This window comes from Lutjanus erythropterus, chromosome 23 (assembly GCF_056507025.1).
Source record: "Lutjanus erythropterus isolate fLutEry1 chromosome 23, fLutEry1.hap2, whole genome shotgun sequence".
Taxonomy (NCBI): Eukaryota; Metazoa; Chordata; class Actinopteri; order Lutjaniformes; family Lutjanidae; genus Lutjanus; species Lutjanus erythropterus.
This window is the reverse complement of record NC_139339.1, coordinates 8,733,973-8,757,189: the sequence shown is the minus strand read 5'-3', so window position 1 is coordinate 8,757,189 and position 23,217 is coordinate 8,733,973. Positions and strand designations below refer to the sequence as shown.

The 23,217-nt window shown below is 40.9% G+C and overlaps 1 long non-coding RNA gene across 1 annotated transcript in view; it reads left to right on the top strand.

The window, feature by feature from the left end:
• Positions 1-23,217, top strand: part of LOC146305594 (uncharacterized) — a 217,652-nt gene that overhangs the window by 133,563 nt on the left and 60,872 nt on the right. The window contains exon 4 of the long non-coding RNA XR_014769133.1: positions 11,336-11,359. This is a non-coding gene — a long non-coding RNA (uncharacterized LOC146305594). The remainder of the gene's footprint in view (positions 1-11,335; positions 11,360-23,217) is intronic.

Genomic DNA, 23,217 nt, shown 5'->3' with positions numbered 1-23,217 from the left:
TTTTGCCCGTGTCAGAATTTTCATCTTCCCCGTTCTCCCCAGCTGCTTCCCTTGCACAGCTCCCCCCCCTCCCCGCTCGCACAGATGGCAGCGGGGTCGAAGCACTTTAATGAATTTTCAAAGGAGCTGCATTGGCAATATTAAAAGGAGCTCCCAAACTTAAACACGTCTGACACCGGAGTCACACGCATGCGCGCGATGACACTGGCACGCACATATGAAAGCATCCGCTCTCTCTAATACACATGAAAGGATGCAAACACATACACAAATGCCGCACACGCACATGCACACACAGAAACACCAATATTGCTTTCTTCACAGACCAATAACATCCACAAACACAGAGCGAGAAAATACTACATCGCACACGCCAGTGGACAGTCTTAATTAACTCCATTAGAATGACAGGCACCCTCTGGAAGGTCAAAGGTCAATTTTAATGATGAGCCTACATATGGCAGCCACCGTGTTGCCTTGCAAGGGAAACGAGCCCCACTTCTGCTGATCCATCTGTCCCGTGGTAATGACTGCACCTGGCCTCGCATGGGCCAACGCACACAGGTAGCAGAGCTCTCAGAAGTAGCTCAGCGCACACAGGGAAACACAATTAAAAAGCAATAAGCGCGCTTCCATCTTGCAGCCACATTGTTTACTCATTATGTCTAATTATCTATTTGAGTCAGAGATTTAAAAGACTTCTTTGCGCAAGCTTTTTAGACAGTCAGCATGAGCGTTTACGGTGCAATGAGGCCATAAATGACTATGATCTCGGACCCGATGAATTTCAATTGGAAATGCAGTCAATTGTCAGGCGTGTCCTCGTGACCTACGTTAATGGTTTTCTTGTTGCGAGAGGCCAATGTTTAGGAACCTGATTTGTGAGTTGAGAGTGAAGTGTCAAACATCATTACAGCCTTTTTGTTTTTCGCTTCTCCTGCTCGCACCAGAGCCCCTGGAGGAAGCACTCCAATCCAAGCCTCTTTTAGCTGGCCTTGATCGCGCCAGTCAACATACGACTGCCTGTAGGGTTTCCCCCCCGTCCTCACAAGTGGCTGATATGAAGGGCCATGCCAGTGCTGCGCTGCTAGAGGCATCAAGGCTATTGCCTCTCCCGTTCTTTATTTCTTCCTCTCTATTCTGTCCTTCCGTCTACTTCTCCCGAGGCAAGAGAGGCTTTATCCCACCTCTATGTAGCTGAACTCAGGGTCAGAACGCAGCGTAGAGCCCACGGGTCTCTGATCTCCCCAACTTCTGATCACTCATCAAGGTCTGCCAGGCAGAATTCTTTAAAAAGCTGCATTTGAAAAAGTCCCTTAAATCCCCTCAGTGTTCTTTTTTTTTTTTTAACACAAGAGGGTGGGCAAGGCCCCCGGGAAGATACATCAGACTGTGGCTGCATTTGATTTAGCTGTTTTATCATTTAATTTTTTTCCTCTCTATTCGTGCCTGTACAGCGCAGCAGATGGCATCAGGGTATAAACATATTAAGTCTTTTTAATATCCTAAAAATCTGTTCAAACTCTCCATAACAAACATGTGATGATTGCAATTGTTTAAAGGGATAGTTCAATCCAAAAATCAAAAATACATATATTTCATTTTACGTGTAGTGCTAGATTGTGTGTGTGAGTTGCTGAGTTTTGGAGATATCAGCCATAGAGATATCTATCTTCTCTTGAGTATAAAGGAACTAGATGACACTCGACTGGTGATGCTCAAAGCACCAAAAGAAATTATTTGCAAAGCTCAAGAGCAAGGTCCTAAAATCCTGACCCAGGTACTAAAGATAATCCACAGGCCCTGTTGTGAGCAGCTTCATGTCGGAACTATTTTCTGTCAATGGTAGAATCTACTAGAACTACTTTCTTTCTGCTACATAGACAGTAGTTTCTCTATGAAACTGTTAACGTCAAGGTCTGTGGGCTGTCTTGAGTAGCCAGATCATGAATTCTGGAGAGAGACACTTTCTGTGTAGTAGAAAGAAAGTAATATGATAAATTATACTGCAGAAAGAAAGTGGTCCCGGCAGACTAAAGAAAGTAATTCCAACATGAAACTCCTCACAACAAGATCTGTGGATTATTTGAGTAGCTGGGCCATGATTTCTGGAAGGAGACACTTTCTTTGTAGTGAAAGAAAGTAATTCTGGTAGATTCTACCCCAGGAAGAAAGTAGTTCCTACATGAAACTGCTCACAACAAGGTCTGTGGATTGTTTTGAGTAATATTTCTGAAAAGAGACATTGCTGTCGAGTTTTTCAAATGAATCTTTGAGCACTACAAACCGAGCGCCATTTGGGTCTACTATATTTAAGAGAGGGCAGACATCTCTATGGCCAATGTCTGCAAAACCTGGCAACACACACTGAAAATATCTAGATGGATAAAGAGCACAACAGGCCAGAGGAAAAATAGATATTTTTGATTTTCAGGTGAGCTGTCCATTTAAGAAAAAAGTGTGTACGATTGTATGATGTTCCATATAACATCAAATAGCTCTCAGCTTGTTTGTCATTGTTGAAATCTGACCTTGGAGGGGAAAAAAAATGAAAAGAGAGTATTGAAGATGTGTGGATTGAGATATACAGAGCGATGGCACATCGCTGCTGTTTTCAAACAGCAGACAGCTGCAGGAGAAACACAACATCTGCTGTAGTGCTAACATAAGCATACCTCGCTCCTGTACTGTCATGCCTGAGCGGCCTTTAAACCGGACAGCGGCGAGCCTGACAACCGCCTGATAAAGTTTGGAGTTTCTATAACTGCGTTCATCAGGCTGTCACTCACAAACTACTTATTCACACCTCGACTTGAAGAGAGATTAAAAACAAGTGAGCAATATTTTTTTTTTCTTCAAAGAACAGCCTCAGTTTGGGAGCCAATCTGGCTTCTTGTCTGACTTGTGTAAACTTCTAGATACTTCTGCAGTCTGTGTGAGCCCAGGCCATCTGTAGCCTCTGTCAGAGCTTCTCTCTAATTCTTTGTTGCAACAGAGGAAAAAAAAAAAGAGAAGTAATGTTTATATCAGCTCAGATGGAAGGGTGCAAGCTCTCTCAGTATCATTGATAACATGGCAGCACTGTTCTCTCTTCTGTGATGTCTGTTTCACACCTTCTTCTCCCTCTTCTCTCCGCATCGAGGCCCTTTTTGCAGCTAGCTGGAGCTCGGCCAGCCAGAGCCATTTTGTCCCATTATGTGGCACTGTAAAAAAACAGCTGCTCCCATTCCACACTGGTGAATAGGTTAAATGGTGACACACGGAACAGGGCCTTTTTTGTCATGGTCTAAATTGACCGACAACAGGCGCTGGAGGTTCCACTGTTCCTTCTCGGCTGCCTTCCAGCTCCATTGCTTTTGATTTCCAATTAGTGGCTACTCAGTCCTGCAGCCATTTTAGAGACAGAGCACTCTCTCTGTCTTGCTCTCACACTCACTCGCTTTCTCTGTGTGTGTATGTATGTTCATTTGCGTGTTTCCATGTGCCACGAGAGAAAAAAAAGCTAGCGAATGCAAAAGAAAAAGAATTTAAAAAATGGCTGACCCACTGATTAACTAAAATGAATCTGCTAAGAGCACTACAGGAGTAGAGGACAGAAAATAAATGCCCATTGCAGTGGTCTGGTTGAGTGCATGTGTCTAGTTTGAATAATGATTGTTTTCAGCCTCTGCCATCCTGAATGTAGGCTTCTCTATCATTTGTTTAAATGATTTTTGTGTTTGGTCCCCTCCCCCCCTCCACCAACGGAGTGAACACTTTTAAAATAAGTGGTCATTTATCGTAAAAAAAAAAAAAAAAAAGTACTGCCAGCCATTAGCTTTGCCTACAATTCTATTAAATTAAAGGATATGTTTGGCTCATTTCATGTAGATGTCCAGTCAGTGCTGATGGTAAATGTAGTCAACTGAAGCACTAAATTCCTCCATGTTTGCTGTATTGATTGAGAAAGCTGAGATAGAGGTCTGCAAAATCGCTTCTTCTGTTGCAGAAATTCTCATCATTTTAATGACCTGTGACCCCCAAGCAGCCATTACAGAGCTAACTGTTTTAACATGTGGGATGGACGGTAGCATGAATGTAAAGTGTCAAATTAAACTGGATAAACTGCCATTTCAGCTTATGTTAGTCAAACCGCTGTATGTTCAACACAATAAATGCTAGGCAAAAAAAAAAGGTTAATGATAAAAATGGTACTTGCTTGCCTGAAAATAAGTTTTACAACTAACCCGGTGCTTCAACAGTCCCCGGTCTCCCCTATATAAATACTTTTACAGAGGGAAAAATTCTTGGTATCCTTCAATTTAAACATTTACAAGGTATTCAACAGCAGTATACTCTATATGAGCTGTAAGTGCACTTATAAATCAAGTGTTTAATAGCACATTGAAATATGCTGGCTTTAGGATAACACACTGAACCATAAATGTCACACTTTATAGTGCATTTCCCTATTAGAATAAAGAAGAAGTGCCCAGCAAAAAAGATACTTGTAGATAATGAGGAAAAGAGATATTTAGAATGAAAGAGAGCTACTTAAGATACTGATCAAAGGCAGAATAATACAGCTTTCTCCATTGCCTCAACTGACCGCAGAGCCAAATTTGCAGCCACGCTGATCACCTTCAGTCCTCTATCTCTGCAGAGTTGAAAACTGAAGGGGTTGGGTGAGGGTAGTCAGAAACAGAATATGGACAAGAAAGGTTTTGACAGAATTTCCAGTGGTTGGCGAAGAATAATAGAGCCGCAAGTAATGATTAACAGTCCTATCAAACCCTCACAGATACGCTGTGGGTTTTTTTGTGTTATGAGAGATAAAAGTCATTATCTTTATGAACATTTAAGATCAGATCGAAAGATGGTGAATTATTTCTTCAGTTATTATTTGAGTGGTGATGATTTGTGATCACTGTATAGAAATACTTCGAATCATGAGTGCAGTCTTTGTTATTGGACACTGAACTGAACATTGCACCAATTTAAAATTATTACAGCCATGAATGAGTTCTAATTGTTTGTAGGAGATCGAAGTCATCATGTTGAGATCATATGTTTAAGAAGAAATGGAAAACAGCAGTGGCGCAAAGGTGCTAATTTGAAGTACCAGGAGGTGTGGCTGTCAGCGACAGAACAAACCAGCGCCTTTGACTCCCTAAAAATGCAGGGTTTCCGCGCCATAGTGCACCGACTGTTCTGTGATGAATGAGGAAAGTCAAGACTGGCTGTGTCAAAAAGGATCTCCCTCGGGGAAACTGATGTCCTTGTCCAAGAGCCGCAAAGTCTCAGAGGACTAAATATACAGAACTGCAAATCGCCCACCAAGGGCAGATGATGTCTCTGTAAATTTAATCCAAGTTTCAAGACAAACTGTAATCTGTGTCGCCACGTTTTCTTTACACGTCGACGTCTCTGTGGTGAGAAGCCATGAGTACATCCTGTTGAGAACCAAATGTGTTGGTACATTTAACAAGATGAGCCGCCGACGGTTGCAAGATAAAATGTTGACGGCGTCTTTCAAATTATACGCTGCATGAATCCCTAGTTATTATGCTCGCTGCAGTAATAGGTGTTAAAGGTGTAACATGGTGTTCGGACATACCCTGATTACATTTACTTTCCCACCACCCTCACCATCTAAACATGTCATCAGTACTTAGCTGGACGACGGATGATACAATTATAAACCGAAAGTGGCTCCGTACAGCAGCAGAGTTGCACACAGAATAGCGGGGGCCAGATTTCAAATGTAACGTTGCAGACTAGTCACGGCCTGGCATGAGGCTGCTCGACAACTAGATGTGGTTGCACAGATTGGAATCCGCTGGAAGGGGAATTATGAAGAGCCGTAGCATTATCAAACAGTCGTGGGGTGTGCACATACATAAATGTGAATATTCTGTTGTTCAATGCATCACCATGAAGGCATTACCTAATGCTAATCTGTCGAAACTAAAACTAACAAGGCTAAAAAAAAAAAAAAAAGATAATAAAGAAACTACAGCTGGTGCAAAATGCTGGAGGCAGAGTTTTAACCAAAACCAAGAACGCTGATCACATTACTCCACTGCTTAAAACACTACACTGGCTACCTGTCTCTTTTAGAATTGACTTTAAAGTTCTTTTATTCATTTATAAAGCTTGCTCCTCCATACATCATAGATCTTTTATTTTATGTCCCAGCCAGATCACTGAGGTCCTCCACCGCTTTTCTTTTAAATGTTCCGTATGTGTCCCACAAACATACTGGCGAGAGTGCCTTCTGTTTTTATGCCCCTAAACGGTGGAACGGTGCCTTTGGACATTACATGGGCAAGCTGTCTCTGTAATTTTGAGAGCAAAGTAAAGACTTATCTTCTCAGTCAGGCTTTTAATTGTTAATTTGGAAGTAATGTTATAACTTTGGTCTTTTAAGCTTCAACTTTACAACTCATATGTGGATGTCACCTCCAGATGTTTGGGTCAGTATGGGGGATGTTTGATAAACCTGGCAACTTGAAACTGAATAATGAACCAACCTTCTGAGCGTTACTTATAAAGCAAGGGGAAGATCAAAAAAAGGAACATTACGGATTAAAGTCCAGGCCTGCCCCCAACTTAAGAGTTTCCTAGTTGATTAGTGGTCATTAGTTAAAGCCTACAGTTGACTAGTTGTAACATATCATATATTTTTTGGGCACAAAGTGAGCCACCTGCCAACCAGCAGGGTGACTGAAGATTGTTACCCTAATTTACTTCAACAGAATATAACCTCACGACTTATCAATGCTTAATCAACTTCTTAACATGATGGATGATGTAGCATTACACACTAACACACTCATTTCTAGCCCAGCCTAATAGGACTGCTAGCTGAGCTAACTAACTAATGGCAGCTCCAGCACAGTTATCAGCAGTGCACAGGTGACTGCAGTGTTACAAAAGAAAAGGTTCATATTGCAACAGTCCCTGCACCTAACAGACAGGCACAGCTCTCACATTTAATTTGAGGTGGATTTTTTCTGAGACTGATGGATAAATGAAAATGTGGTTGAATAAGACCCTTCTGACTGACTGATGGTTTAGTCAAATATTAGAGTGTGGCCCCAAAGTGCTCTAACATTAGAGAGATTGAGCTTCATTGCTCATATTTTTTCTTATAAAATTGGCACAATGCATACTTGCGTCCTCTTTTTTTCATCAGTTGATCAGCTTGGACACGTGTGCAACTTGTTCATCATTCAAGACTACCACGATAGAAATCAGTTATGGTGGTAACATATTTTAAGTCTTTTGAACTACAGATACATTCCACTGCATTGCTTCCCCAACCTATTTTGGCACAAGAGATGCCACGAGCAATGTCGATATCAAGGGAAAATTGCCTAATAAAATTGTCACATCACATACAAGAAGGAAACCACTTTAATCTTGAAGCAGACTCAAAGGGTTCACGGTGTGGCTGGCAGTTACTCATCGTGGCATAGCCATTTATGCCCCATTGCAGCGGCTAGTCAAAGCAAAACTTTACAAAATTGAGTCCAGGCCGTCACTAAAACCCATGTCTGAGCAGTGACACGCTCGCAATGTCGCATCACAGAGGCTTTTTGTAATTCCCCCTAGCACTGACCACTCCAAACATCCCCAAATCCCTCTTGTCAATAGAGAAAAGACAACATGAGGAACGGACTTCTCAGCTTTTCTTTGCCTTGTCAAAAGTTTCCATATCGTGTTGTGGGTTCTGCACAGCATAACTAAGACCCTGGAAGCAGCTTATCTGCTTAAAACAGGAGGGTGAGAGAGGGTGAAAAAAGTGGCTCCGTCTTCCATCTTTTTCCTGGTTCACAGAGTGGGTTTATTGAAGCCACCAGAGCTTTGGTTTCTCCCTCTAGATTCCCCCCCACACCACCATTCCTGCTAGTCTAATCCACTTAGGCCCAATGCTACCTCCACTGGTTTTGATTGGCCAGGCCTCCAAATTTCCACCATAGGACTCAGAAAAATCAATAATCTTCACTGCACTGCAAAAAGTCCCTCTTTTAAAAACACAAAATGTGATTAGAAGAAGAGAAATGGGGGATCGTTGAGAGCGTGGAACCTCAGGTTACTCACATCTCTCTTTTAGCATGAATGGATTCTTTAGCTTTAGTACACTCTTAGAAATAAAAGTATTAACTAGAACCACATAGTGTTCTTCAGCTAGTCCCCATTGGAGAGCCCTTTTTGGTTCCTGGTAGAACCTCATATAAGGGTTACACATTGAACCCTTTCAGAGAGTTCTACCTAGAACCCAACATGAACGGTTATGCAGAGAAATATCTGGGAATGGTTTCACCCAGTGTTCCCATGAGAGGTTCTACAGAGAACCCTTCTATGGTGTAATGACTCCACCCAGAACCTTTTTATATTCCAAAGGTATTATCCAGAATACACCCAATGGGTTCTACCAAGAATCTTTATAAATTTTAAGGGTTTCATCTAGAATACATCCAGTGGATTCTGCTGAGAACCTTTTTTTATAATCCAGAGGGTTCTACTGGGAACTCATTAATGTTCTGAAGGTTTTGTGCAGCACCCACCCAGGGGGTTCTACCAAGAACACATGTAGTTTCCAAGGGTTTTTATGTAGAACCCACCTGGGGCTTTCTACCGAGAACCTTTTTACATTCCAAGTGTTTCATCTAGAACCAAGCCGGGGGTTCTACTGAGGACTTTTTTGGTTCTACCAAGGACCCTTTTATATTCCAAGGATTTCCTCTAGAATCCACCTAGGACCTTCTACTAAGAACCCTTTTATTTTCCAAGGGTTGCATCTAGAACGCACCCGAGCATTCTAGATTTTGGTACAAAGAACTCATGAGGAAAGTGTACTTCAAGGATTTAAAGAACAAACAAATTGCTCTGGGTAGAACTTCAACCCTCTTGGAACCATGATTTCTAGTGTGGAATTTTAAGTAATACATATTTTGGTGTGTTTTTCCAGTCTCCATGTTTCTCTGGTATTTACACTTTATACCAGAATGCATCACATTCAAAATTTCGACACATCCCACTCGTCTCCTTTCCATTTATACTGTTTTCTTTCATTACTGTCCCTTCAAGTGTCTCCGTCTCTCACTCCTCTCTACCAAACAACACTGATGCTAATGTCATTGAAACCCCAGGTGCTTCCAGTGCCTCTTGAAGTCTGACATCAGTCCCTGCCACCCCCCCACCCTCCCCACTCCCCTGGGTCCAATTTTCCCGGTATGAAGCTTCAAGGTCCTCAGCTGAGCTCTCTGTTTAGCAACAACAGTAGCAGTGACTGTGAATGTGTGTCAGATAGAATGGTAATGAGTGTCCCAGAGATTGAACCCCAGTCTTTCCCCTCCTCGCTGCCAGGAAATAGATTTGTTCTCACGTGGAAAACAGATATTGTAATCGCATTCCCCCCCATCGTCGATCCCCTTGGGATTTTGTTGCATGCACACCAAAAATGTAAATGAATGCAGGGGGGGATAGACATCATCGGTGATAAATCATATTACCAGCAAATTCTGCTTAGCAACACAACTAGACTGCACTGTAAGCAATGGCAACTCAGAATTAGCCCCGAGTCCATAGTATTTCCCTCACAGTACACGCAGTTATTGTCACTTCACTCCATTTTCTTGTTTTATTGCACATTTACAAGAAAGCAAAACTGTACTTTAGAAAAGTACATTCGTAGAGGGACCACTTTAATTGTAAAAAAAAAAAAAAAACGTGCTGTAATGGAAATCTAGTATATATTTCCTCGGCTGCCAGAGAGTCAGTACATGAGAGTACAGGTCTTATAATATCCCTTTCTATAAATCTTTGGAGACATGAATGTCAGGTAGCAGTGACACAGTGAAAATGTGGCTAAATGTTGTTGTTTTTTTTTACTGTACTGGTTCGTTGTTTGTGCTGGGGCCAGCCTAAAGTCTTTCTGAGCAGTGCAGGACTGTCACTTTATTATGCTGTTTGGAAACCTGGACGTGTGCTGTCAAACTAACAAGCTCGGGGAAATGTAGCAAAGGTCGAAGCACACGGGGTGAGCGATATCTGAGGGCTACTAAATTACCTCAGAGACATATGGAGAGAGGGGGACACCTTGGTGTAATGTTTGTGCAAGCACATTTGTTTCAATGGTTATGTTACACTGGTGCAAAATAAGGCAAAGACTTGTTGGTACACTGTAAAAGCAAAAAAGCTGAGGAAAATCTAAATTTAAGACAACTTACTTCGATAGATGTCAGAGTTTTGAGCCAAACTGAAACTCTTAAGTTTTGCAAAAGTTTTGCAAAATAATAATCTTTTGTTGAGATAATTTTCTTTTTTTTTGTCTTGAGATAAACTTGAACCATTAGAGTGATAGAAACCTCCAAAAAAATTGTATCAAAGACTGTTGAGTAAACTCAATTTTGGGGAGTTTCAAAACCTCAAAGATCTGAGTTTATCTAAAGAAGAAAAGTAAATCATCTCAACAAAAGATTATACACTCTTAGAAAGTAGTGTGCTAACTAGCTCAATGAAGGGTTCTTGAGCTAGTTAGCACATGGGTTCTAGATAAAACCCTTGTACTATAAAAAGGTTCCTCCCGAGAGCATTCGGAGCAGAGCTATTACCCATCCAGGGAGTCCCACCAAGACCCCTTTTATATTCCAAGGGTTTTATCTGAAATATATTGTGGGACAAGAGGTCTTTAAGAACTTCAACAATCCTCAAAGAACTCTTTCTTCCAATAAGGGTTCTTTGGATGAAAAGGGCTCTCAGTGGAACATTTAGTCTTACACAGAACCTTTGACTAATCCCTACTTCAAAAAAGGGTTCCTCATAAGCATATGGTTCTGCTTAAAATGTCAGCCTTTCAGGAAGAACCCTTTCGGAGCCCTCATTTCACAGTGTGGGTCAGGAAAAATTTGGTTTGAGTTGGATGCAGAACTCAAAAATCTAGTGAAGGCAATTGCCTTGAAATTATGCGTTTTCTCAACTTTCTTTTTTTTTTTATAGTGTAATAGATTAGGGTTCTGCTTACATCCTCTCCACCCTCAAAATCTTGAAACACTGACAAATATTAATGCAAGTTGTGCAAACTTCGGATCCTCTAGGGAAACTATCGCAGACGTTTCATGTCCCTCGATTAATAAATGATGTCCCCCTCTTGACAGGGACTATTCTTAACCCCCAATGCTTTGCAATGCTGGGACACCATCATTTTTCAGGGGAGCTGGTGACAGCTACAGCCTGCATTGAAGTTTAGCTTGCTGTACATTGTAATTTGCTGACGTTTCTTTTCTCTCTCATCCCCACCCCCCCTCCTTCCCCCTGCTCCCTCTTTTCCCCAATGGCCCGCTTACAGATGTGACCAACTACTCCACACTAGGTAAGAGTCATTTCATTTTTCATAGCACTGTTCTCAAGAGTGAGAGTCATGTTTGAGTTGTCATGTGTCTTTGGGAGTGATGTGAATGCATAAATATGGAAGAGAGTCAGATGGGGGGAGAAGTCGAAGCAGCACCAAGATGCTGCTGTTTGCTCAGTAAGGTATGCAATGCTCTGCAATCCTCACCCATCCCGTTTTCCCACATGTGTGCATGAGAATACACAATGGTGGCTTTTTCTGGCAAGCGGATTGTGTGCTCTGCGCCTTCAATTTGAATTTTATTCAAATGAGAATCAAATGGCCCAGATTGTTCAAAGAATACGCCGGCAGTGTTGACTTAAACAAGCATAGCACGGATGGTGTCTGTTTCCACACTGTAGTGAGTGTGTGGAAATATCTCATATGTTAAGCTGTGAACCCTTCCGCTGCCCCCAACTCCACGTGTCAACATAAAACCCCTGGCACTGTGGACACTGACTGTGTCATAGTCTTGGATGTCCTGTTCTCAGGGGATAACTTGAGAAACCTCCACAGGGATCCTCTAATCTTTTGTCACTTTATACTACTCTATGTTATGGTTAACTTCAGTGGCATGGCATGTTAACTTATACTCCTACCCTCTTCTTATGGAGGCTCAGGAGAAGTAAGGCACTTTCACACCTGCAGTTCAGTCTAAATCCACAAGCTTTTATGTGTAAAAATTCTGAACCAAGATATATACCAAGATGCTCAACCAAAAGAATTTGTTGGACTGCTCCTGTGAAGTTAGAACACGATCTGTACTTTCATAGGAAGAAGAATGCCTGGTGGCATTACTCACTTGTTAGCAATAAAATGTGAAATATATAATGTCTGACAGCAGGAAACAATCAATTCTGGATTGATACCAGAAACTTTTTTTTTTATCTTGGAAGAGACTTCTTCTTTACAGCTACAGTTAGGGGCAGTCGAAGGGCAAGGTAAAAGATGAGGAGCTAGACAGACTAGCAAATATAAGTAGCTAGAAGTCTTAACCTTTAAATAACGTTGGCACGGGGGATTAATATTTTCCCTGAAATTAGACATTTTAAGAAGCACATTACTCCGGGAATTCTGGGAAATGGGATAAGAAATGAACCAATAGTCCAAACACATATTTCAGGCAACACTATATATAACAAGGACAAATTTGAATTCCAAACCTGACCCATTTAAATAATTATAAGATGGTAAAATTAAAAAAAACTGCTGGTTTGCCATTATAATGCAATTATATTGCAACCTGCTAGTGTTAGAGTAGATGAGTGGCCAACTGAAAAATGTTGTCCTCCTGTTCATAATTCCTAAAGGCTGGCCTCCTGCTTTTTGGTCTGTAAGGGTCATGCTGTCTTCAGTTCTCCCACTAGATGCACATTACTTTTTTTCTACATACATCAACATGGCAGCAATCACTTCCTGCAAATCACTTTGCAGCACAATCAACAGTAGTAGTGTCAACAGTAAACAAGACCGGCAGCAGACCAGCAGGCTTGGTGAAATGAGGAGCAACTGAACTCTGGTTGAGACAAACGAACCCAGTGTGAAGACGACGTGTGATAGAGGTCAACTGCATGATTGAATCCACCTTAGCAGGGCCTCAGACCAGGACAGCGGGACCTCTCAACGCTCCCCACGGCTCTGAGCATCTGTTCATAAGGGGAAAATCAATCATCTCATCTCCAAAGTGAAGCAAGTGTGTTGGGCAAATGAGAAAACTGGCATACCTTGATGTTACTTACTTGGCCAACAATTTGTCTCAGATACATAGTTTGTCAACGCACTTGACTTTCCATGTTTGGACAGTTTTGGGAGGCTGCCACCTCATTGTGTAATTGAAAACCCAGTGCCATGCCACTACACTAACACAGTTTGGCTACCCGGCAGAGCATCTGCAAGCAGTTCTGGTCCGGCTCTCAACTCTTTGAGGCAGGCACTGGCTGACTGCTCGGAAACAGAAAACCCCTGGCTAGCTGAGAATAATAAGTACCCATGGGAAGCTGCCAGATGGACATTTACTGTGAGCCTAGCTGGAGAGGGAGAAATCTGTCAAACATCACACTAGGCATCTGTGGGGGAGCAGCGCAGGTTCACGTCCACTATGTCGGATAAGAGGAGTGCTCTTTGTCGAGACTAAAAGCTGTTAGATTTTTAACATATCACATCTCGTTGATGCATTTGCCTTCTTTCAAGGTCAGCAATTCACATTACATTAAAGCCACCTGTTACAGTGAAAGCTTTAAATAATGTCTAGATAATGGACGCTTGAAAGATGTTTATCATATGATAGCAGTGGCCATTGCAGGCGCAGTCAGTAAGTGCTGTGGAATAGCCTTGTTCATTTAACTCAAATTTGATGCCTATTTCCAGGCATTCAGTATCTATTAATTAACACTAAACTCAATTTGCATCCAGATTCTTCTGTGCTGCTGATGAAAGAAGAGATGAATATCTGAATTTATGCATGTGCTGGGATTTTTGGACACTTTTTCTCCTATCCTGCACTTAAAACATGGCGCTGGCTGTTGTATACATGTTTGCACCGTTACAGAATAACTCAAATTTGAAGGCATGTTACTGCCTGAAGATAATCCTTGAAGCCCAGTCTTTTGACTTGGAGTAAAAATGTCCAGTGTTTTTTCATACGCTCTTCAATACAAAGCTATAGGCGAGGAATTACAATTGGCTCATTATGCGTTCGGAAGCTCAAGGGCTTCCGAGCTGGTAAGGAGAGGGAGAATCAGAGAGAAAGAGCACAAAGAGTTCATCCCAGTATCGTCAGCAGTGAAATAGGACCTTGGTTCTCTTAGACAAGCTGTGCACCAGTTATTATTGCATTATGTCTGGCAGCCCTCCTCTCAGACAGGAACTGAGCCACACTTGATCAGTGATATGACACTGGCAGAGAAGAGAGTGATTTCTGGCTGCTTAGTTAAGCAAATACCATTACGCTGTTGAAGTCTAAAAGTAGATCTGTGCTTGGTATTATAAAAGGCCAGCCCGGACAGTATCCAAAGCGCTGGTCGCTTTGTAATACTCAGGAGTGGTTTCGTCTGAAATGGGCTTGGTTTATTCATCTCTCAGAGGACGAGAACAATGCTATTCATGGATAATACAACACTTTCAAGCCTCCATCTGGGTTTCTCATGCCCTGGAAAAGTGCTGCTATATACTGCTCAGAATACCCAGAACAAATGCTTAATTAGAATCATATGTTTTTTGATAACTCTGCTTTATCTATGATTTCTGTTTTCGTGTGTACTGCCTTACAAAGTCAAAATGCAGTAACTACATACTGAGTTACATGTTTACTGTAATAATATGTAGTAATATGACCATGATATGTCATCAGATATTAAGGAAAGATGCTCAGTTGACATGCTTTCTTCTCTGGCAACAAAAACTACAGCCGCAGTGACCTCCTTTGAAATTTTAACTCTGGCTGTAATTTGTGTTATGCCCATTTTACGTTCATTAGAGTTCAAATCAATGTCTAATGTTTGCCAAGCTAGTGTTTTCAGAAGGAGTGGATGTTTAGCATGATTAGCAATATGTTAACGGAGTCTGGCAGGGCAAAGGCAGGCAGTCGCTCAACTCCAGCTGTGTTTTTTCAGAGAAGTGGGCTTTTGTTTTCATGACGACAGGCTTAGCTTTAATTGAAACACAACTGACAGTTGATTATCTTACAATGCAGGACTCACCGCCGCTTGTTATTGTGAAATTACAATGTTAAACTCGTCTTGTGCTCCTGCAGCCTGCCTGAGCTTCCTGGAGTCTGGGGAGGAGGAAGCAGGTGGAAACAACTCATTTCAACCATAGATCAAATACTATATAAAGCATTACATAAAGTAATATCAAGTTTGAATGAAAAATGAATGGAAAACTGAAATAACAGATTGTGTGTTGATACTGTCGCACTGATACTCTGGTCATATGAGAAGTTCTTCAAAAGGTTTATGTTAATTATATTTTTGCTGTAAAATAATAAATACAGAAATACATATTATGAAGAAATTACTACCTTAATATATATCCATCTGTTACAGTTTAGTCAGTCAGCTTGAGAACTTTAAATCCTTTTTTGTTGTCCTCCTACTCTCTAAAGAGACAATGCACGAGTCAAAAGGTGTATGTAAAAGAATATATTTTATAGCAATGCTCTCAAGTTCACAGCTCTCATAGGGATGCTTGTATCGAGAGCAAGTGAGCAGTCATAACCCCAAACCATTAAAGAACAACCATGGCTTGTTCCTGTGGTGGGTCTTAATGTGTAGCGCTTTCTTTCTTTTAGCTGTGCCCTCTGGGTAACGGGCCATTTCGCTAATGGTGAGTTTCTCAAGCATGTGTCAAAAGCCTCCTGGCATTATCAAAAGCTCTCGAGGCAGCTTAAAGTTGCTGTATGTTGATTTTTTTTTTCTCCCTCTGTTTCTTAAAGACCCGCTACTGCTGGGGTACGTCGTTAATAAGAAATGTGACTGATAGCTTGTTAGCGTGACTTTGCATACATTCTACAGTAATTAGACTTGAGTGACAGATCCACCAAGTGTTCATTTTTACTGCCAGCATTTCAGAAATCTGCTTACACTGTATTATGTTAGCAGGGCCTGTCACTCCCTGCCTCTTATTTTTGATTGGCAATTTCTGATATTTTCATAATAATCACTCATCATGGCAGATGATCGCACGTGCGACTACCCATAGTATGCACATACAGATGCTTTAAAGATGACATGCAGCAGTAATTTGCACACCACACAGGTCTGTGTACACTTGGGCGCCCATATCCCTGTGAGTGAAGCTGGGCTGCTGTTACGAACAGATGGCTTATCTTTAACTTTATCAGCGGCGGCGGTGTCACCAGCAAACGCGATAAGTTGCTCCGGTGCCTGGGGAGAGCGGCATCCGTCAGTAGCTAACAGCATATGGTGATGGCACATTAAGGTGTCCTTTCTCTCTTTTCCTGCCTTCCTGTTCTATGAGCGGTTCTGCAGCCAAGCATCAGATGCTCACTTCACAGGACAAGGAGTGTGTGTTTTCAGTGTGTGCTGAGGGGCAGTGGGCGCCCAATTTGAGATCTCGTGCTTCATGTTTGATCTGTTTTATGCATTTTCAAAGCTCTGCAGCTCCCCTAGACATATCTGTCCATCTACGTACAGAACCCAACTATTAGTGCTGGGCTTTATATCAATGTTATATCAATATCATGACATGAGACTAGATATTGTCTTCGATTTTGGATCATGATTTGGCACAAGTGTTGTGTTTTCCTGGTTTTAAAGGCTGCATTACAGCAAAGTGATGTAATTTTCTGAACTTACTAGACTGTTCTAGCTGTTCTATTATTTACCCACTTAGTCATTATATCCACATTATTAATGATAATTATCAAAAATCACATTTCGTGAAAGCACTAGTAGTCATCCCTACAATACTGTTGTAATATCAAGATGTTTAGTCAAAAATATCAGGATATTTGATTTTTGATTTTAGGCAAAATTGACCAAAGGGTGAAATGAAATATTGGAATATTTTTGACCACATACCTTAAAGTAGATATGACCTTTTTAACTTTGCTGAGGTAATCATGGAACTGACTTTTTTCTAATAATACAGAGCAATGGGAAGAATATCTGTTTATTATTATATTATATGATGCAATGTAATGCAATACAATGCGATGCAATGCAATACTGGTGTTTTCACAAAATAATGGCACAATGAGATTTTTGATAATAATCATCACTAATGTGGATGTAAGTAAAGGCAAATAATAGAACAGATAGAACAGTCTGGTAAGTTTAGAAGATTACATCACTTTACTGTAACGGTGCCTTTAAAACCAGGAAAAGACAACACTTGTGCCATATCATGATATCCAAAATCTAAGACAATTTATAGTCTCATATCGATATAATATTGATCATCTACCCAACCTTACAACCTATCTACCTGTTCTCATCTCATTTATTTTAAATAACAGTAACACAAACTAAATAACCAGTGGAGGCAGTAGTAGATCAGCTGTGTTATTGACTTCACCAGTGAAGTCTGGTCGCTTTAGAGAGAGCGATATTTGCCTTATATAACAGCGGTTTCTCATCAGAAATGGTTGTCTGACAGCAAGGTAAAACGGTGGAAATATTCTAAATATAGCCTACACTTAAACTGATATAGATGTTTTTAGGTGGCTAAAATCCAGTTTGCCTTGACCACAGCAGTTCATGGTTTAGCTTCCTACACCTGCACTACTGCTGCTTCCCCAAACTGGGGGTGTGTCGACTGCCATCTGCTGTAGGTAATACACCGACTACGGATAAGAAGCTCATACAACCTCACATTACGTAATCCCTTTAAGCATGGGAATTGTCGGACATGGTAAAATAAAAAAGTATTTTTTTTTTACATTTGGAGAAAAATCACAAGGCAATATCAGCAACTATGTCTGTGTCAAGAAGGTGTTGTTTTTTTCTCTCTCTCCCACTAATAACAACCTCCATTGCCACACCAACCTAACCACCCCGGTAAGCCACTCTATTCCAACATTGGAAGAAAAGCGTGTTTACCAGATCCTCCATGTGTTGCATTCCTACATTAAGCTGAATGTCAATCAAAGCCTTGTTTGCTTGAGCAAGTGGCTCAGTCTTCCACGGACCAACATGACAGCATGTTGTTGGACACGAATCAGACGCACTACAAAAATTACATTCACCTCTTGTGTTGCTTGAGAAGTACACAGTAGCAGTAGAAGTGCCGGTGATGAGGCACAGAAAAATTGTTACATATCGCTATGTTTCTGTCATTAACACGCTAGAATAAATGCATTGTGAGCATCAAAGCTTGCTGCTCAAAATATAAAGCCTATAAGTCCTCAGGACTAGTGACACCTTGCCTCAAGGCAGGTGCCATTTCCCTACACTGACTACATTTGTTCCTAAATTAGAGTCATTGTTTTCAGCAAGGACTTAATATTGTGTTAGAATAACCTCCAGTGCTTTTTAAATTTACTCTCTCTTGCTTTCAGTTTTGACACCCCTTTTATGCTAAGTTTCAACTCATGTGTGAAACCTCTGATATGTCACAGCATGCATCCCACCCGAACCCCTCTAGCCTTCCCTTTTCTATTGTTATTCCCGTGTTGATATCTCTCTAATAAGCAGCGTTAATTAGCCTGCTCTTCAGAAATGAAATTTCCTATTGTGTATCAGGGTTTGGTCATTAAATGAACAAAGGCAGTCAAACGACTGACACAATAGGCTGATTAAGGGTAGAGCCACAACAAAACTTGGTTGAGAAACAATCAGGGAATCTACTTGATTCTACATCATCCTTTTTTCTCATGTTGATGAGACAATTTGTGCTAAGAGCTTGTCTCTCAAGTACAAAAGTGTGTTGTTTGTGTTATCACATCATGTGAAAATCCAGGTCTGGTATGTCACGCATGTAAAACTTTCAACTTCAAGACAATGTTCCTCTTAGTATGTGCATATAAACCAAGGCTTTGTTGTCCTTGGTCTTGGTTAGTCGGACTGAGTAGCAACACATCCCACAACATGGGACCTTTAGTAAGAACAATGCAGGGTAAATACGCAAAGCAAAGCCTAAAGGTCATACAAAAGTCTGGATGCTTGGCCGTAACCATAGCAACCTGTGACATCTGTCTTGTGGCAATCTTGTATTATAGCTAAACAGCATGCTAAAACATTTTAGGTGAGAAATAGGCAATGCAGTAACAAAATCCTGATTATAATTTGAACAGCATGGTCTAGCTTGACAGTTTGATTTGAGTTTCTTGAGCCCTACGTGTTGCACTGCATGGACTCACTGAGAATGACCTGTCGATCACACAGCAGCCTCATACCCTACTCTGTCATCTACTTTATTCTAAATCGAACCATAATTCACGAAACGAAGATCATGCTGATATGATACTTTCTACATCTTCAAGAGAGATGCCGCTAATATGCTGCTGTTTTTAAGGCTCATAACTGTTTGCAGCGTTGTGCCTTAAAATTATTGTGCAACCACGAAAATCTGCTGGGATATCAGCTGAAGTCATATGGTCTCCTTTGAGACAGCATCTGGCCCAAGCTGGCTCAAGCGTCCGGCCTCCATTTTGGCAGAACATTTGAGAGTGATGAAGACCACTGGACAGAATCCATGGCCTTGCTTCTCTGAAGGTGGAATGTCAGAGGTCGTTGGGCGGCCAACCCATCTGCCAGTCTGGCACTGTCACATACAGTACAGACTGGATGTTAGTAATCGAGTGGCATGTTTTGTGGGTGTCTGAGCGGAGACAGGCTGTGTTCATAGCCTGCTCAGATCTATACTCTGCATCTACATCATGGCACAGGATTCCAACACATTATGTTATTGTCACTGGTTTGATTAACAATGTTTTGACAGATGCAAAGTGACAGAAATTAATTTGGTTTTTGTGGCAATTGAGGTTTGTGGAGGAATCTAATGGAAAGGCATATGCCTAATAGTTTTCAAGAATATCACGGCAAACTTTGCATTCAAAATATATTGTTCAGCTAGAAGCTAAGGATTCACATTGTATGAAGTACATGTATCATGAAATCAGGTCTGAACTTGAAAGCCAAAACCAAATTTTTGCTCAGTCACAGGGTCATGATCATGGCAGGATTAACCTACTGGGGGGGAGCTTGGGGCAAAAATTGGATCTTGGTCCCCAGCGAACCCCACCAACTATATGCCTTCTGTACATTTGGTATGCAGTCTGACACTTCTAAGCTCTCATCAGGCACAGAGCACACAGCAGACTGCACATGACAGTACATTATATGCCCCCAAAAGAAACCAGTGCTCCCATGCTAGGATAATATTAACCAAATTTCCTGAGTAAAGTATGTGGTAATTTGTTTAAATAAAATTTGCATTTGCACCAAGTGAACACAGTATAAACCACAAAGAAGACTTTCACACAGGGGTATTCTTTAGCTAATTATTGTGCAGACTTTATAATATGTAATGTCTTTTATCTGGACCTTGATTCTGTAATCAAGACTGAATGAATGAATATCTATGTAGGACCCAAGTTAAGTGATGGCATCCTTCAGCAGTGCATTGTCCCTGATCAAATAAAGAAACATCAAACATGAATCCCCTAAAAAAAAAAAAGCAAATAATCAGATTAACAAAATCAAATAGCATGCAGGAACTTTGAACTTTACAGCACTTGAACATTTCTGATTGGTCAAGTACTCGGATCATGATATTTCAGCCACTATTTCATGGGCACATCAACATGGAGTTACAGAAAGCAGATCAACCAATCAAGTCCAGGCTGTGCAAAAACAGCTGATGCTTTAAATGTGCCTAATCTTTGAGGGTCTTAAGACTGTGGTGGCAATACAGACAACAGCAGGCTGAAGGAACCTTTAGTTTCCTGAAAAGTACATCCTGAGACTAAGACTGGTACTTAGCATGGAAACATGGCTTATGATTGTTTATGAAGTTACGCAGGAACTTTTTACAAAGGAGTGCCAGATTAGATCAGTTGACAGATGTCCTTTTTGTATTATTTATTATTATTCTCTATTTTTTACCATGGACCTCAGTCCAGACTGAAGAAAACTCAAACTATGACACCTTGTCTACAAAGGCTGTATAGTGAAAGCAGCACATCAACAGCTTCAGTCATGTCAGTGTCTAGACAGAATGTTTTAAGGCATAGTACTGTTGTGAAGGTCACCCACATTTTTTGCTGCACTCAGAGTGCAATACACACTCACTGTAGTTATGCATGAAAAATGGGAAAAATAGACTTGAAGCCTAAATTTGCACTTCAATTGCACATGTTGCACGGTCTGTGTAGACAGCTGGATTGATTAAAATAAAAACCATCTGTTTTGTCAGTTGCACAGAAGCCACCTGTATCGACAAGCCATAAAATACCTTCAAAGAATTGTTTCATATTCAGTCTTCCTCAGTTGACCCTACATTTAAAAGTCCCCGTATAACCATTGCTCAACTTTGCCAACTAAGAGAAAAAAATAAGTTTGACCTGATTGGAGCAGAGATTGGACCAATCCAATCCACTATCAGTAACAGGGACCAATATTGGCATTAGGCATTGGACTCGTATCACTGATCCACATTGCAATCTAAATTCCACAATGCCACTATCTATTTGAAAAAACTTGACAGCTGAGTAGCACTTTTCATATTTACTCTACCTCAGCATATACTGTAATAAGAACGCATTTCAGTGGTATAATTGGATATACAGCTGGACTGAAGAAATGTTCTTGCCACCTCACTCAAGGTGTAACAATTACTAACATGAAGTAATGTTTGCATTCTGGAACATGAAATACCAAACTACATTATGTAATTTACATTACACAAACTAAATAAACTTTCCAGCTGGTGAAAACTCTGACTGGATGTGTATCAACATCTTTTCACAACTAATACTACTACTACTGCTACTACTACTACTAATAATAATGATAATAAGAAGAAGAACAACAACAAATAATTATCATCAAGAAAAAAAGAGTACAGGTACAAATATAGCAGCGGTATCAGCACATATCAAAGTTTAGATATCAAAATAAAAAAGTGCATCTCTATTTTAAAGTCTTGTTTCAGAGTGCCACTGTTTTTCTCTATCGCAGAAGAGACTATGGGTAGAAAAGGCAAGCCATCCAACAAAAGTTGAATTCAGAATTGCTCATTCACAGAGTTAGTTTAGATAACATTCGATCAAGGACAAGAGTGAATGTGCTCTAACAGTTTTAAGTCATGCTTAACCCTGATATTCACATTTTGCTTGGTATTTACAGTATTGTTCAGAAAAAAAGCATTTACAACCAGCAGTCTTTCACACAATACAGCTAATTATGGGCTTGTAGCCTGATGTATTAAATTGTTTCTTCTCCTTAATTACCTTTAGCAGTGCAGCAAGCGTCACTGCACCGCAGTTAGAGGCAGCACAGCATGGATCTGTAGAGGCTGCATTGTATTTACCCTGCAGAGCTCTATGTACACACAAAGCTGCTCCTCCGTGTCCCTGTGCAATACTACTTTTGCTTTCTTGACCGACACCAAAATAGAAACTTGTGTTAATTAGTCCTTTGTGGCCTGCCATATGGACAATCCAGGTTTGTAAATACAGGAGAGGAGGTGTCCTCAACTGTCCCTTGTTACAGATTAAGGCCTGAAGCCAGAAGGGAGATTTGAGCCAGGCTGATTTTTTTTTTTTTTTTTGTTGTGTAGTTCTTTTTTTTCTGCTCTGACATGTGCATTCCTGCAGGTCAAAACAGGGAAATTACTGTAGGGTTTGTGTTTGCTCAGGGCCTCCGGTGTCCACAGGCCCTGCTAAAGGGCTGCCCTTTGGGGTTAAGTGTGGAACAGTGACCGTGGGATTGGAGTCGAGCTTGAGACATATGGGTAGGTTAATGAACTGCTGTGTTTACAAGACACAGAACTGTAATCTCATCACTATTATCACCTTCAGGAGACAAAGCCAAATTACAAATTGCTCAGGAGGAGCATCGCGGTAATGGCTCAGCTGAATGTATTGTTTTGTTCATTTCTTAACAGTTGCAGTAGCTCAGTAAATATGCAACAAGACACATCATCATCTATTGGTTTTTGCAATCCACAACTAATCCAGATTTCCCACATATTTATACTGAATAGTCTGATAACTACTGGAGATTGACCTTTCTGGAAATCCCTGACCACTATCTTTCCATAACCTTAACCAAGTACTTTTAGTTGCCCATCTCCAATCATAGCTTGAACATATCTTATTATCCATAAACACAATCTTTCACTTTTGGCACCATAACAGTGACGTAGTTGCCATGTGC